The sequence below is a fragment of the Dendrobates tinctorius genome, unplaced genomic scaffold (assembly GCF_039654945.1).
Source record: "Dendrobates tinctorius isolate UK_male_01 unplaced genomic scaffold, ASM3965494v1 ptg000240l, whole genome shotgun sequence".
Taxonomy (NCBI): domain Eukaryota; kingdom Metazoa; phylum Chordata; class Amphibia; order Anura; family Dendrobatidae; genus Dendrobates; species Dendrobates tinctorius.
In genome coordinates, this window is record NW_027361907.1 from 7,200,380 (window position 1) to 7,218,243 (window position 17,864).

Below are 17,864 nucleotides of genomic sequence, written 5' to 3' on the forward strand. Positions count from 1 at the left end.
CCAGGATGGCACATCAATGTGAGCTGTGGCAAAAAGGTTTGCTGTGTCTTTCTGCGTAGTGTCCAGAAGCTAGAGGTGCTACCAGGAGACAGGCCAGTACACCAGAAGATGTGGAGGGGGCCGTAGGAGAGCAACAACCCAGCAGCAGGACTGCTACCTCCGCCTTAATGCAAGGAGGAAAGGGATGAGCACTCCAGCAGGCCACAAATGTTCATGTGTCTGTACAAACAGTTAGAAACCGACTCCATGAGGTTGGTTTGAGGGCCCGACATCTACAGATGGAGGTTGTGCTCACAGCCCAACACCGTGCAGGATGCTTGACATTTGCCACAGAACACCAGGATTGGCAAAGTCGCCACTGGTGCCCTGTCCTCTACACAGATGAAAGCAGGTTCACACTGAGCACATGTGACAGACGTGACAGAGTCTGGAGACACCAAGGAGAGCGATCTGCTGCCAGCAACATCCTTCAGCATGACCGGTTTGGCAGTGGGTCAGTAATGGTGAGGGATGGCATTTCTTTGGAGGGCAGCACAGCCCTCCATGTGCTCGCCAGAGGTAGCCTGACTGTCATTAGGTACTGAGATGAGATCCTCAGACCCCTTGTGAGACTATATGCTGGTGCGGTTGGCCCTGGGTGCCTCCTAATGCAGGACAATGCCAGACCTCATGTATTGAAGCAATGGACTGACCCGCCCGTTCCCCAGATGTGAATCCGATTGAGCACATCTGGGACATCATGTCTCGCTCCAATCCACCTACGTCGCATTGCACCAGAGACTGTCCATGAGTTGGCAGATGCTTTAGTCCAGGCATGGGAGGAGATCCCTCAGCAGACCATCCGCAACCTCATCAGGAGCATGCCCAGGCATTATAGGGAGGTCATACAGTCAAGTGGAGGCCACACACAATACTGAACTTCATTTTGACTTGTGTTAAGGACATTACATTCCACTTTAATTTTGTTTGTGACTCCAAATCCAGGCCTCCATTGGTTAATGAATTTGATTTCCATTGATGATTTTTGTGTGATTTTGTTGTCAGCACATTCAACTCTGTACAGAACAAAGTATTCAATGAGAATATTTCAGTCATTCAGATCTAGTTTGTGTTATTTGAGTGTTCCCTCAGCATGCTCAGGAGAAATTACACAACAAATCTTGAGGTCCATTTTTTCCTATTACCCTTGTCAAAATAAAAAAACTAAATGCTAATTTGTTTAAAAAAAATTCCTGTGAAGCACCAAAAGAGTTAATAAAGTTCTTGAATGTGGTTTTGAGCACCTTGAGGGATGCAGTTTTTAGAATGGTGTCATTTTTGGGTATCTTCTATCACATAGACCCCGCAAAGTGACTTCAAATGTGATGTGGTCCCTAAAAAAATGGTTTTGTAAATTTTGCAGGTAAAATGAAAAATTGCTGGTAAACTTTTAACCCTCCTAACAAACAAAAAATTTTGGTTCCAAAATTGTGATGATGTAAAGTAGACATGTGAGAAACGTTATTTATTAACTACCGTATATACTCGAGTATAAGTCGATCCGAGTATAAGTCGACCCCCCTAAATTTGCCTCAAAAACCTGGGAAACTTATTGACTCGAGTATAAGTCTAGGGTGGGAATTGCCAAAGATACTGGTAAATTTAATGCTGCACAACATACAGTATGCCCCCAAAATGCTGCACAGTGAATGCTGGCCTAAATAATGCTGCACAACATACAGTATGCCCCCAAAATGCTGCACAGTGAATGCTGGCCCAAATAATGCTGCACAGCATACAGTATGCCCCCAAAATGCTGCACAGTGAATGCTGGCCCACTACATACTCACCTACGTTGATGACAGCTGCTCCTGAGCGTCGCCGGCTCTTCAGTGACTCAGGCAGAGGGCGCGTGCTTTCCACGTCATCACGCCCCCTGCACGTCACTGCTGGAGGACGGGAAAGAGTGGCGCGCAGAGATTTTGAACGCCGCTGTGGCCCTATCATCACCCGCCGCTGCCAGGACGCTGCAGGGGACCACAGACGAACACCAGGGACCGCGGAGACGACTGGGACCGCGGAGATGACGGGGACCAGGTAAGTTGGCACCATGACCCGAATATAAGTCGAGGGGGGTCTTTTTCAGCCCCAAAAGGGGGCTGAAAGACTCGACTTATACTCGAGTATATACGGTATTTTGCGTGACATATCTCTGTGATTTAAGGGCATGAAAATTCAAAGTTGGAAAATATTAAAAATTTTTTTTACAAATTTCTTCTTTTTCACAAATAAATGCAAGTTGTTCCAAAGAAATTTTACCACTATCGTCAAGTACAATATGTCACGAAAAAACAGTCCCAGAATCATCAGGATCCATTGAAGCGTTCCACAGTTATTACCTCATAAAGTGACAGTGGTCAGAATTTTAAAAATTGGCCCGGTCATTAACGTGCAAACCACCTTCGGGGGTAACGGCATTAATTCATTTGCATTTTTTTGTTAAATAAGTATTCAATACAATAGAAAAGCAGAACTTAATATTTGACACAAAAACCTTTGCAATTACAGAGGTCAGACATTTCCTGTAGTTCTTGACCAAGTTTGTGCACAGGGATTTTGGCCCACTCCGACATACAGATCTTTTCCAGATCTTTCAGGTTTTGGGGTTGTTGCTGTACAACATTGAGTTTCAGCTCATTCCAAAGATTTTCTATAGGGCTCAGGTCTGGAGACTGGCTAGGCCATTCCAAGACCTTGAAATTAGTGATGAGCGAGTATACTCATTAGGTTTCGGTACTCGGCGAGTAATGCGATACTTGCTGTACTTGAATCCTGGTGAGTATTTCACTACTCACCTCGCAATATTTGGCACAGCCCGCACAGTCCCCGCACATCCCAGCACAATCCTCGCACAGCCCAGCACAATCCCGCACAGCCCTGCACAGTCCCCACACAGCCCAGCACAGTCCAGCACAGCCTGGCACAGTCCCCGCACAGTACCTGCACAGCCCAGCACAGTCCCGCACAGCCCGGCACAGTATTCGCACAGTCCTCGCCCAACCCAGCACACACACACAGCCCATTATTCGCATTTCCCACTGACTTACATTGGACTCGCTACTCGTTACGAGTACCCGAGTATTAGGAGGTACTCGTAACGAGTACAGCGAGTCCAAGTATTTCACTACTCGCTCATCCCTACTTGAAATGATTCTTGCAGAGCCACTCCTTTGTTTCTCTGGCTGTGTGTTTCCATCCTGGAAGATCCAGCCATGACCCATCTTCAATGCTCTTACTGAGTGAAGGAGGTTGTTCACCAGAATCGTGCAATACATATCCTCATTTATTCTCCCTTCAACATAGTGCAATTGTCACTTCTCCTTTGCAGAAAAGCACCCCCAAACTATGAGGTTCCCCCACAATGTTTTATGGTTGGGATGGTGTTCTTGGGGTTGTACCCATCCTTCTTTTTCCACCAAGCACAGCGAGTGGCGTTGATACCAAAAAAGTTCTATTTGGTCTCATTTGACCACATGACCTTCGCCCATGCCTCATCTGGATCATCCAAATGATCATTGGCTAACTTCAAACGGGCCTGGACATGTGCTGGCAGGAGAAGAGGAAATTTGCGTGCTCTTTCAGAATTTTAATCCATGACGCCGTATTGTGTTAGTAACCGTAATGTTTGAGACTGTGGTCCCAGCCCTCTTCAGGTCATTGACAGGTCTTCCCATTTAGTTCTGGGTTGATTTCTAACCTTTATCAGTATGATTCTCACCCCATGAGGTGAGATCTTGTATTATCTTGTGTTTCTTCCATTTTCTAATAATTGTGGCAACAGTTGTTGACTTCCCACCAAGTTGCTTGCACATTGCCCTGTAGCTCATCCCACCCTTGTGCAGGTCTACAATTTTGTCCCTTTGTCTTTTGGGCTTGCCCATGGAAGGTTGGAGTGTGATTGCTTTAATGTCTGGAAAGGTTTCTTTTATACACTTAACGAGTTCAAACAGGTTACAAATAATATAGGTAATGAGGACAGAGTAGGGGGGCTTCTTAAAGAAAAACTATCAGGCTTGTGAGAACTAATTTATTTGCTGTTTGAAAGGTGACCAAATACTGTACTTATTTCATGCAATAAAATGCAATTTAATTATTTAAAACTCATACAAATGTGATTTTGTTTTATTTTTAGATTCTGTCTCTCACAGTAGAAGTGTACCTACGATAAAAATTACAGACCATTCCATTCTTTGTAGGTGGGAAAACTTTTAAAATCGGGAGTGTATCAAATACTTATTTTTTCCACTGTATATGCCCAGAAGAGGCTGTTTTTGCTTGGTAATTTTCCAATTATAGTTTTCTTCTTTATGCTACATTTTGAAGGATGGACTTGTCAAGGCTATTCGTGAGAGGTTTGTTTCAGATTCTTATTTAATACAATTGGACTGTTAAGCTTCTACAATGAAAATAAAATTTTCAGGTATTATTTTGTAGCCTTTTCCTATGTTGTACTTGATTTGGCATTCTTTATTTTTGTTAGGCCATTGTTTGATCTTTATTTTGATTCAATGTCTTATAAACAGCTTTACCATTGAAAATATTTTTGATGCAGTAAAGCTAACCTTTTATAATGATAAACCAGTAGAGGCCAATTAAAAGACACTTGTTAGGGTGATATCTTTAATGATCATGAACTCCAAGAGGAAAATTAATTAAGATAGGTTTTTAAAGTGGAATTCATACTGCACTTGCAGATGATATTGAAAGTACACTTCAGAAGCTTTTCTCAATCTAAACCTCCCTCAAATGTTTCAAATGTAACGCCAGCTGCTGCAGTGCCAGCTGCCTACACCACGCTACCCTGAGCCCCGGCGTGCTCACTTCTCCCAGTGAGCTCCTGGAGTGAGCGCGCGTCACCCGACCCCCTCAATTCCGGTCCTGTGGCCGGCTTCTGGGACTCGTCGGGTGCGCATGCGCAACTCGCACCATAGACTCTGCGGCACACTTCCTCCAGGCTGAACAGCAACCGCTCCATCCCTTCCCTCTATGATCCTGGAGGACCCTGATCCAGAAGTCCTGCAGCGTGTGCCCTATATCAGGTAGCCTCTCCCCCTGCTCTGTGCCTATCACTTGTGTTCCAAATTTGATTCAGGCCCACACTTCCCTGTGTTCTCCTGCCTTGTGCCCTGTCCTGCCCCCTGCCCTGCTGTATCTCTTTGTGACTTCTCCTTGTGACCTCCCTGTGTCCCTTTCTAGTGCCTGTCCATCCCAGCCTGTGCCTGTCTCCTCCTGTGTCATCAGTCCTGTTGTGAGTTCATTTTTCCCTTCACCATTGAGGTTTGATGAACTCCCTCCTCTGGTGAAGGAAGGTAGTGAGGCTGATTATCAAACACCTGAGCAGTTAGATGATTACTGGGTGGCTGGAATTGAGGACTGGATATAAGGCTGCCGACGCCCTTCTTCTTGGCTGGTGATTTTCCTGCTGGATTCTTGGAGACCAGTCTGATTCCTGCATCTCTAAGCTAAGCTTTTCTGCTCTGCTTTGTACTCTTCAGTTTTGTTTTTGTTTTGCCTTGCTTTTTGGGAGTTCTGCCATCCCCGGCCGGGGGTGAGCTGAATTCCATTTTTGTCTCTGATCTGTTGATCTTTTGCTCTGTCTTCAGAATATACCTGAGTGCTGATATAATGTTTTGAAGCCTAGCGACTTCAGGGCCTGTTTTTCCTATCAGTCGGTTGGCTCATTTTGATAGGGTTTTTTCGGATGGCAGACAGCAGCTTTCCTATCCTGTCCTATGTAGTTAGCTTGGGCCCCATCATTTGCTCAACCTATCTTTCTATCTGTGTTAGTGTTTTCATCTTGCTTCACCGTCATTATATGTTGGGGGCTGCCTATTGCTTTGGGGTCTGCTCTGGGGCAGTTTAGTTTTTCCCCTTTCTGTCTTTAGGCTATTTAGTTCTCCGGCTGTGATCGAGGGGTCTAGGGCACCGTAGGAGCCCCCCACGACTACTGCTAGTTGTTGTGGATAGGTCCAGGGGTCTGCAATCCGATAGCTGCCAACCTCTCTGGTTTTTCTGGACTTAGCTGGTATTTTGTTTTTTCCTCCTTCGGTGACTCAACACAGTCCCTTCTCTTCAGCCACCTCCTTACGGACCTGCAGCAGTCCCCCCTGTGGTTGCCGGCTGCTCCTTCCTGTCTTCTAGTCCGCACCCACTATTGTCTCCCTCCATCTGTCCCCGGGGATCAGCTTCCGTGGCCATAGTCTCCCCTGGGCCTGCTCCTAATGCTCCCTGCATAGGGGGTGATCCACCTGGACAGCTCGCTCGAGGGAGGTTCGTTGTCGTGGTCCTGTGGGTTCACTCCTGAATTCTCTCAAGCATCACAGTATAGTCAGGCCATGGACCCCCTGGTACCTCAACCCAACCCAAAAAGAACTTGTGTTCCTATGGGAAAATCAAATGAGGATAATGTCCTTCCTCAAAACCATGGAGTCCCATCTGTCAGCCACACAGGCCTCTGATCCTGGGAGTGCTTCCCAGCTGGCCAGTTTCCAACAGGAGCTTGCCCAGCAGTGTGACACTCAGGCCCACATTCTAAATTACATGGCATTGGTGGATAATCGTCTCCTTGCCCTTCAGTCCATCACTTCTGCTCCAGCCCAGGCTGTGGCTCCTCACCCAATGCCCCGTTTGGCAAAACCCCCCCGGTATAATGGCGATCCCAAATTGTGTAGGGGTTTTTTAAATCAATGCCAGCTACACTTTGAGCTGCTGCTGCAGCAATAGCCCACTGACCGAGCCAAGGTGGCTGTCAGGAACACCGCACTGCACTTGCTCACAGAGCCAGTGCGCATGTCCTGAGTACAAAAACAGTGCTCAAAGATACCTGTGGAGCGGGCAGCAGCGGTGACGATGCATGCTCCAGGACCTGAAGCACGTGACTGCTGGGGGCGTGGCCTAAGCTCCACAGAGCTAGGAGCTGCAGGGAAACTCATAGAAAGGTAACTACAGGACAATGTTACCAAGGGGCACAGACAGAGACAAAAACCAGATCAAGCCAGGTCAAAGCACGAGATAGCAGGACAGTACCAAAGGGTTAGACAGAACGAATAGTCAGGACTCAGCAATAGATCAGAAAACCAGAACGGGCAATGGACGGTACAATATGGACAAACTGCAACGGAGTAACAATAGCCAAGCCAGGAGGTCAGAACCAGAGAAGACAATAGTACCAAAAGGAGAGAAGGAGTACAGAGGGAGGGAACAGGCCAGGTCATACACGGGAATCAAACAAGCAATGCAGAATACATGCACACCAGGGGGTCAGTCAGACACACAGCCAGAATAACAGTATAGCTGACAGAGAATGCTAGTCTGGAGTGTATAAATACCCCTCCCAGATCCAAAGAGAGGCCGGCAAAAGTTAACCCTGTGAGAACAGGACATTAACCATGTCCTAACCATGACAGTGGCCTTTGTTGTTTCCCATTTAGTGGAGGAGGCTTTAGCCTGGGTAAACCCTCTCTGGGAACGAGATGACCCCTTAGTCTCCCACCTTTCTAGACACATTTCATAAGGTGTTTGATGAGCCGGGCCATCTAGCTTCTACTACCGAGACATAGTAACATAGTAACATAGTTATTAAGGTTGAAGGGAGACTTTAAGTCCATCTAGTTCAACCCATATCCTATCCTAACTTGCCCTAACATGTTGATCCAGAGGAAGGCAAAAAAAAACCCATGTGGCAAACAGTAAGCTTCACATTGGGAAAAAAAATTCCTTCCCGACTCCACATACGGCAATCAGATTAGCTCCCTGGATCAACGCATTATTAAGGTAACTAGTGTATATACCCTGTAATATTATACTTTTCAAGAAAGGCATCCAGTCCCTTCTTAAATTTTAGTAGGGAATCACTCATTACAACATCATATGGCAGAGAGTTCCATAGTCTCACTGCTCTTACAGAAAAGAATCCACGTCTGTGAGTATGCTTAAGCCTTCTTTCCTCCAGACGTAGAGGCTGCCCCCTTGTCCCCGTCACAGGTCTATATTCAGGACAGCATATATTTATACATTGTAATAAGATCACCCCTAAGCCTTCGATTCTCCAAACTAAATAACCCCAAGTGTAATAACCTGTCTTGGTACTGCAGACCCCCTAGTTCCCTAATAACCTTGGTCGCTCTTCTCTACACGCGCTCCAGTTCAGCTATGTCTTTCTTATACACCGGAGACCAGAACTGTACACAGTATTCTAACTAGTGACTTATATAGAGGTAAAATTATGTTCTCCTCATGAGCATCTATGCCTCTTTTAATGCATCCCATTATTTTATTTGCCTTTGCAGCAGCTGCCTGACACTGGCCACTAAATGTGAGTTTGTCGTCCACCCATACACCCAGGTCTTTTTCAGTGACTGTTTTGCCCAGTGTTTTACAATTAAGCACATAATTATACATCTTGTTCGTTCTACCCAAGTGCATGACCTTACATTTATCCCCATTAAAGCTCTTTTGCCATTTATCAGCCCAAGCTTCTAGTTTACATAAATCCTCCTGTAATATAAAATTGTCCTCCTCTGTATTGATTACCCTGCAGAGCTTAGTGTAATCTGAAAATATTGAAATTCTACTCTCTATGCCCCCTACAAGGTCATTAATAAATATGTTAAAAAGAAGCGGGCCCAAAACTGACCCCTGTGGCACCCCACTGCTAACCGTGACCCAGTCCGAGTGTGCTCCATTAATAACCAACCTTTGTTTGCTATCCCTGAGCCAGCTCTTAACCCACCTACACATATTTTCCCCTATCCCCATTGTTCTCATTTTATGTATCAACCTTTTGTGTGGCACCGTATCAAAAGCTTTTGAAAAGTCCATGTACACCACGTCCACTGCATTCCCTTAGTCCAGTCCGGAACTTACCTCTTCATAAAAGCTTATCAGATTAGTCTGACAGGAACGGTCCCTTGTAAACCCATGCTGATATTGGGTCATAAGGTTATTCTTCTCCAGATACTCCAGTATAGTATCTCTTAGAAAACCCTCCAGGATTTTACCCACACTTGAGGTTAAACTTACTGGCCTATAGTTTCCAAGTTCAGTTTTTGTCCCCTTTTTGAATATTAGCACCACATTTGCTATACGCCAGTCCTGTGGTACAGACCCTGTTATTATGGAATCTTTAAAGATTAAAAACAATGGTCTATCTATGACTGTGCTTAATTCCTGCAGTACTCGGGGGTGTATCCCATCCGGGCCCTGGGATTTGTCAATTTTAGTGAATTTTAGACGCAGCCGTACTTCCTGCTGGGTTGAGCAGGTGACATTTAATGGAGAATTTTAATCCCTGATCATGTCATCTGTCATGAGATTTTCTTGTGTAAATACTGTTGAAAAAAGTCATTTAGCATATTGGCTTTTTCCTCATCCTCATCCACCATTTCACCCAGACTATTTTTAAGGGGGCCAACACTATCAGTTTTTAGTTTCTTACGCTTTTTAATCTTCACCAGGTCACGCTCTCGGTAGGTCAATACATCATTCGGTTCTGTACCCTGTCTGTTGTGAGTTCATTTTCCCCTTCACTACTGAGGCCCGAGGAACTCCCTCTTCTGGTGAAGAAAGGTAGTGAGCCTGATTGTCAAACACCTGGGGCTGATGATGATGACTGGCTGAGTGGAGTTAATGACTGGATATAAGGCTGCCGACGCCCTTCTGGCCTGCGGGTGATTTCTCTGTGGACTTCTAGGAATCCAGTCTGATTCCTGCTCATCTAAAGCTAAGATTTCTGCTTTGCCTTTTTGCATTAGTGTTTTGTTTTCCTTGCTTTTCTGGATTCTGCCATTCCCTGCTGGGGTGAGCTGAATCTCCTTTTGCCTGTTGCTCTGTCTTCAGAATATTCCTGAGTACTGACATAGCTTTTTTGAGGCCTAGCGTCTTCAGGGCCTTTTTTACTGTCAGTTTGTTGGCTCTTATTTTCATAGGGGTTTTCACGGATTGCAGACAGCAGCCTTCCTGTCCTTTCCTATCTAAGCTAGCGTGGGCCCCATCTTTGCTCAGTCTATCTTTCTGTCTGTGTTTTGTTCTTTCTTCTTGCTTCACCGTCATTATATGTGGGGGGCTGCCTTTTACTTTGGGGTCTGCTCTGGGGCAGTTTAGATTTCCCTTTCTGTCTTTAGGCTATGTAGTCCTCCGGCTGTGATCGAGGGGCCTAGGGCATCGTAGGAGCCCCCCACGGCTACTGCTAGTTGTGTTGATAGGTTCAGGGGTCTGCAATCCGATAGCTGCCAACTTCTCTGGTTTTCTGGACTTAGCTAGCATTTCTATTTTTGCCTCCTACGGTGATTCAATCATAACAGAATCACCCGCCATACCGCAGATTCTAGGGTACTCAATAGCAGGAAAGAATTGTAAAAAAAAAAAAAAAAAAAAGGGTGTGTATATTTTTTCCTCTATATCTCTGAGGCCGTAGGGGGAATTTTTTTTTTCTCTCAATGGAGATAAAGCAATTGTCTGATCGTGAGGAGCAGCTCGCTGCGGAAGTGCGGGGAATTTCCGCCTACCTTGCTCATTCACATGCTGCTGAACCAGAGATTCCTACACCTGATGTATTTTTTGGGGATCGGTCTAAATTTTTGAATTTCAAAAATAATTGTAAATTATTTTTTGCCTTGAAGCTTAACTCGTCAGGGAGCTCCGCGCAGCAGGTTAAAATTGTCATCTCTTTGCTGCGTGGCGATCCCCAGGATTGGGCGTTTTCTTTGAAACCAGATGATCTTATTCTGACTAATGTGAGCGCATTTTTTCAGGCCTTGGGGTTGTTGTGTGACGAACCTAATGCCATTGATCAGGCTGAAAAGACCCTGCTGGCATTGAACCAGGGTCGTGATTCTGCAGAATTGTACTGTCAAAAATTCCGAAAGTGGGCAGTACTTACTACCTGGAATGATAATGCCTTGGCTGCTCTCTTTCGGAAGGGGTTGTCAGAAGCCGGAAAAGATACTATGGTGGGATTTCCTGTTCCCTCTGGTCTTGACGATTCTATGTCTTTAGCCATTCAGGTTGATCGGCGTTTACGCGAACGCAGAGCTGCACGAGAGGTGTTGCCACCTGTTGAACAGATGTCTGAACCTATGCAATGTGATAGAGTTTTTTCCAGAGAGCAGCGTCAGGAGTTCAGAAGGCGTAATAAGTTGTGTTTTTTCTGTGGAGATGCCTCGCATATTATTTCTGTCTGTCCTAAACGCGAGAAACGCTTTGCACACACGTTTTCTGTTGGTGGTGTTCAACCTAAGTTTCTTCTGGCTATTACTCTGATCTGCTCCCTGTCCACATTTTCCGCCAAGGCTTTTGTGGATTCGGGAGCAGCTCTAAACCTTATGGACTTGGATTTTGCTAAACGTTGTGGATTTCCGATGACACCTCTGCAGACGCCTATCCCTTTGAGGGGGATTGATGCTACTCCTTTGGCTAAAAATAAACCTCAGTTTTGGACCCAGGTGGTAATGCGGGTCGCCCCAGACCATCAAGAAAATTGCAGGTTTTTGGTGTTACATAATCTGCATGATACTATTGTTCTGGGGTTTCCCTGGTTACAAATTCATAATCCAGTTTTGGATTGGAAATCTGTGTCTGTGGTGAGTTGGGGTTGTCGGTGTGCCTTTAGTGAGGCTCCGGTGTTTTCCACCTCTCCTCAGTCGCATGATGTTCCTGATTATTTGGCGGACTTTTATGATGTATTTAGTGAGAATGAGTCTGCGTCTCTGCCTCCTCATAGGAGTTATGACTGTGCTATTGAACTGAGCCCGGGGTGTAAATTTCCCAAGGGTCGGCTCTTCAATTTATCTGTACCCGAGCACGAGGCTATGCGATCCTATATTAAGGAGGCGTTGGAGAAGAGTCATATTAGACCATCCTCGTCACCCTTAGGTGCCGTTTTTTTTTTTGTAGCCAAAAAGGATGGATCATTAAGACATTGTATTGATTATCGTGCTCTCAACAAAATTACTGTTAAATATCAGTATCCGTTACCCCTGATTTCTGATCTATTCTCCAGAGTTAAAGGTGCTTGCTGGTTTACCAAGCTTGACCTCGGGGGGCGTATAATCTTATTCGCATTAAGCATGGGGATGAATGGAAGACGGCGTTTAATACTCCGGAGGGACATTTTGAGTACCTGGTGATGCCTTTTGGGCTCACTAATGCCCCTTCTGTCTTCCAGTGCTTCATGAACGATATTTTCCGAGATTTTGTCGATAAATTTTTGATTATCTTTCTGGATGATATTTTGATCTTCTCCAAGGATTGGAATTCTCATGTGGAACATATTCGGACTGTGTTCCAGATCTTGAGGGAGAATTCCCTGTATGTCAAAGGATCTAAATGCCTTTTTGGAGTACAGAGGATTTCTTTTTTGGGATTTATTTTGTCCCCGTCAACTATTGAAATGGACCCGGCCAAGGTACAGGCCATTTACGATTGGGTTCAGCCCACTTCTTTGAAGGCCCTCCAGAAGTTTTTGGGTTTTGCTAATTTTTATCGGAAATTTATAGCAAAATTTTCTAGTATTGCCAAGCCATTGACGGATTTGACTAAGAAGGGTGCTGATTAGTGTTGAGCTTTCCGATACCGCAAGTATCGGGTATCGGCCGATATTTGCCGTATCGGAATTCCGATACCGAGTACCGATACTTTTTTCGTATCGGATACCGGAATCGGAAGTCCAAAATGCAATGAACCACTTTTGTGGCTCTGATTGGCTGCCGAAATGACGTCATCATGATGCGCTGTCTGTGCGCATCATGATGCGCCGTCAGTTCGGGCCTTCGGGGGGGCTGTGCCAACTGTCCGGGGGTCTGTACCGGCCTGCCGGTGGTCTGTGCAGGCTCCGGTGGTCTGTGCCGGCCTGCCGGGGGGCTGTGCCGGCCTGCCGGTGGTCTGTGCAGGCTCCGGTGGTCTGTGCCGGCCTGCCTGGGGGCTGTGCCGGCCTGCCGGTGGTCTGTGCAGGCTCCGGGGGTCTGTGCCGGCCTGCCGGTGGTCTGTACAGGCTCCGGTGGTCTGTGCCGGCCTGCCGGGGGGCTGTGCCGGCCTGCCAGTGGTCTGTGCAGGCTCCGGTGGTCTGTGCCGGCCTGCCGGGGGGCTGTGCCGGCCTGCCGGTGGCCTGTGCAGGCTCCGGGGGTCTGTGCAGGCATCGTCCGATGGGACTACAAGTCCCATCGGGCGATGCCTGCTACCATGACAGTGATTGACACATTAGCCAATGATGGGACAGTAGTAGTCCCATCATCCGGCTAATGTGTTGAATGTAAAAAAAAAATAAAAAAAAATTTACATGCTACATACATGCTACATACATACAACATGCATACTATATATATATATACTACATGTAACATACATACTACATACATGCTACATACATACTACATACATAATACATATATACTACATGCATGCAACATACATACAACATATATACTACATGCATGCAACATGCATACTACATATATACTATATATACTACATGCTACATACATGCAACATACACACTACATGCTACATACATGCAACATACACACTACATGCTACATACATGCAACATACATACTACATACATACACACTACATGCTACATACATGCAACATACATACTACATACATGCTACATACATGCTACATACTACATAAATGCTACATACATACTACATATATACCACATGCATGCAACATGCATACTACATATATACTGCATATATACTACATGCATGCAACATACATATATACTACATACAATACATACATATAGACATACAGTACATATAACATAGAGTACATACTCACCGTCACTTGTCACTTTGATCCCCGAAGCCATTGTCGCCTGAGGAATAAATATCAAAATAAAAAAACACCAATATACTTACCCCGATCCGCAGAAGTCCACGAGGGTCCCACGTCCATCTTGCGTGGAGAACAGCAGCATCAGCTGATGCTACCATTCTCTACCAGCTCCAGGAATACAATGACGGAAGGTAGGTATCCTTCCGCACTGTTTTCCTCCACCACTGTAAAATAAAGTCCCTAGTCTCACTTTATGCCATTGCTGCGTGGGAATTTCCCACGCAGCAATGGCATAAAGTGAGACTAGGGACTTTTTTTTTTTAAAGTGGTGGAGGAATACAGTGCGGAAGGATACCTATCTTACGTCATTGTATTCCTGGAGCTGGTAGAGAATGGTAGCATCAGCTGATGCTGCTGTTCTCCACGCAAGATGGACGTGGGACCCTCGTGGACTTCTGCGGATCGGGGTAAGTATATTGGTGTTTTTTTATTTTGATATTTATTCCTCAGGCGACAATGGCTTCGGGGATCAAAGTGACAAGTGACGGTGAGTATGTACTCTATGTTATACTGTATGTACTGTATGTCTATATGTATGTATTGTATGTAGTATATATGCATGTTGCATGCATGTAGTATATATGCAGTATATATGTAGTATGCATGTTGCATGCATGTGGTATATATGTAGTATGTATGTTGCATGCATGTAGTGTATATATGTAGTATGTATGTAGCATGTATGTAGTATATAGGTAGTATGTATGTTACATGTCGTATATATAGTATATATATAGTATGCATGTTGCATGCATGTAGTATATATGTTGTATGTATGTTGCATGCATGTAGTATATATGTATTATGTATTATGTGTGTATGTAGTATGTATGTAGTATGCATGTAGTATATATGAAGTATGTATGTTACATGTAGTATATATAGTATATATGTAGTATGCATGTTGCATGCATGTAGTATATATGTTGTATGTATGTTGCATGCATGTAGTATATATGTATTATGTATGTAGTATGTATGTAGCATGTATGTACCATGTATGTAGTATGTATGTAGTATGCATGTAGTATGTATGTTACATGTAGTATATATAGTATATATATAGTATGCATGTTGCATGCATGTAGTATATATGTTGTATGTATATTGCATGCATGTAGTATATATGTATTATGTATGTAGTATGTATGTAGCATGTATGTAGTATGTATGTAGTATGCATGTAGTATATATGTAGTATGTATGTTACATGTAGTATATATAGTATATACAGTATGTAGTATGCATGTTGCATGCATGTAGTATATATGTTGTATGTATGTTGCATGCATGTAGTATATATGTATTATGTATGTAGTATGTATGTAGCATGTATGTAGTATGTAGCATGCATGTAGTATGTAGCATGTATGTAGTATGTATGTTACATGTAGTATATATGTAGTATGCATGTTGTATGTATGTAGCATGTATGTAGTATGTATGTTGCATGTAGTATATATGTAGTATGCATGTTGTATGTATGTAGCATGTATATAGCATGTAAAAATTTTTATTTTTTTTATACATTCAACACATTAGCCGGATGATGGGACTACTACTTTCCCATCATTGGCTAATGTGTCAATCACTGTCATGGTAGCAGGCATCGTCCGATGGGACTTGTAGTCCCATCGGACGATGCCTGCACAGACTACCGGAGCCTGCACAGACCACCGGCAGGCCGGCACAGCCCCCCGGCAGGCCGGCACAGACCACCGGAGCCTGCACAGACCACCGGCAGGCTGGCACAGCCCCCCGGCAGGCCGGCACAGACCACCGGAGCCTGCACAGACCCCCCAGCAGGCCGGCACAGCCCCCCCGGCAGGCCGGCACAGACCACCGGAGCCTGCACAGACCCCCCGGCAGGCTGGCACAGCCCCCCGGCAGGCCAGCACAGACCACCGAAGCCTGCACAGACCCCCCGGCAGGCCGGCACAGCCCCCCGAAAGGCCCGTACAGACCCCAGAGAGGCTGTACAAGGCAAAAATAGGGTTTTTCTTATTCCGATACCGGAAGTCCCATAGACTTGAATGAGACTTCCGGTATCGGAATCGGCGATACCCGATATTTTTTTTAGATCGGCCGATACCATCTGATCCGATACTTTTAAGTATCGGACGGTATCGCTCAACACTAGTGCTGATGTGTTAAATTGGTCTCCGGAGGCTGTTTCTTCCTTTCAGGAGCTGAAGCGAAGATTCACCTCCGCCCCGGTTTTGCGGCAACCTGATGTCTCACTTCCGTTCCAGGTAGAGGTGGATGCTTCTGAGATGGTGCAGGAGCTGTTTTGTCCCAAAAGGATCCTGTAACATCTAAAATGAATCCCTGTGCTTTCTTTTCCCGAAAGTTCTCTCCATCTGAACGTAACTATGATGTGGGGAATCGGGAACTGTTAGCCATGAAATGGGCATTTGAGGAGTGGAGACATTGGTTGGAGGGAGCTAAGCATCAAGTCGTGGTCCTCACTGACCACAAGAATTTGATTTACCTAGAGTCGGCTAAGCGCTTGAACCCTAGACAGGCTAGGTGGGCCTTGTTTTTTACACGTTTTGATTTTGTGGTTTCTTTTCTTCCTGGAACTAAGAATGTCAAGGCTGACGCCCTCTCTAGGAGCTTCTTTGCTGATTCTCCTGTGGTGACCAAGCCTGCTACCATCTTAGGCGAAGGGGTAGTTCTTTCTGCCATCTCGCCCGATTTGAGACATGCTCTGGAAGAGTTCCAGGAGGACAAACCTGAGCGTTGTTCCAGTGGAAAGTTGTATGTTCCTGACCAGTGGAAGAAGAGAGTGATGTCTGAAGTTCATTGCTCTGCTTTGGCTGGTCATCCAGGTATTTTTGGTACTAGAGATCTGGTGAGTCAGTCTTTTTGGTGGCCCTCCTTGTCTCATGATGTCAGGAATTTTGTGCAGTCCTGTGGGACGTGCTCCCGGTCTAAATCGTGTTCTCGCTCTAGTGGGTTGTTGATGCCTTTGCCTGTCCCCAAGAGGCCATGGACCCATATTTCAATGGATTTCATCTCTGATATGCCTGTCTCTCAAAGGATGACTGTTATTTGGGTGATTTGTGATAGGTTCTCTAAGATGGTTCATCTTGTACCACTCCCTAAGTTGCCGTCTTCCTCTGAATTGGTGCCCCTGTTTTTACAACAGGTGGTTCGCTTGCACGGGATTCCTGAGAACATTGTATCTGACAGAGGAGTCCAGTTTGTGTCTAGATTTTGGAGAACTTTCTGTTCCAAGCTGGGAATTCAGTTGTCCTTCTCCTCTGCTTTTCACCCTCAGACCAATGGGCAGACAGAGAGAACAAACCAGACCTTGGAGTCATATTTGAGATGTTTTATTTCCGCTGATCAGGATGATTGGGTTTCATTTTTGCCCTTGGCCGAATTTGCTTTAAATAATAGAGCTAGTTCTGCCACTTTGATGTCTCCTTTTTTTTGTAACTTTGGGTTTCATCCTCGATTTTCTTCAGGGCAGGTGGAGCCCTCCGCCTGCCCAGGGGTTGACACTGTGGTGGAGAGAATGCACCAGATCTGGGACCAAGTGGTGGATAAGTTATCTCTCTCCCAGGAAAAGGCCCAGCAGTTTTCCAACCGACATAGGACCATTGGTCCCCAATTTAAGGTTGGTGTGACGAACAGCCCACCGCCGTTCGTCCACTTACGGGCGACACTAACGGGAGTCCCGCTGCCACCAAAACGCGACGGACAGCGGACCCTGTGTCACCACTATGTCACAGTCCCACCACTGACACGGGTGTATCAGCGGACGGAGGGGCGTGACACAATGCCGGCACACGGCTATCACAGGCGCAGTGGGGCTTATCTTAGTTATCCCAACACTGGCACCATGTGACCAAAAATATCCAGCAAGCTAATCTCGCTCTACAATTTGCCGCAGGGGGAGTTTAATTTGGATGCCCCACCACTGCTATCAATCTTCCAAGTACTGCGGGGATTTATGTATATCCCACTTTCTCAGTTCC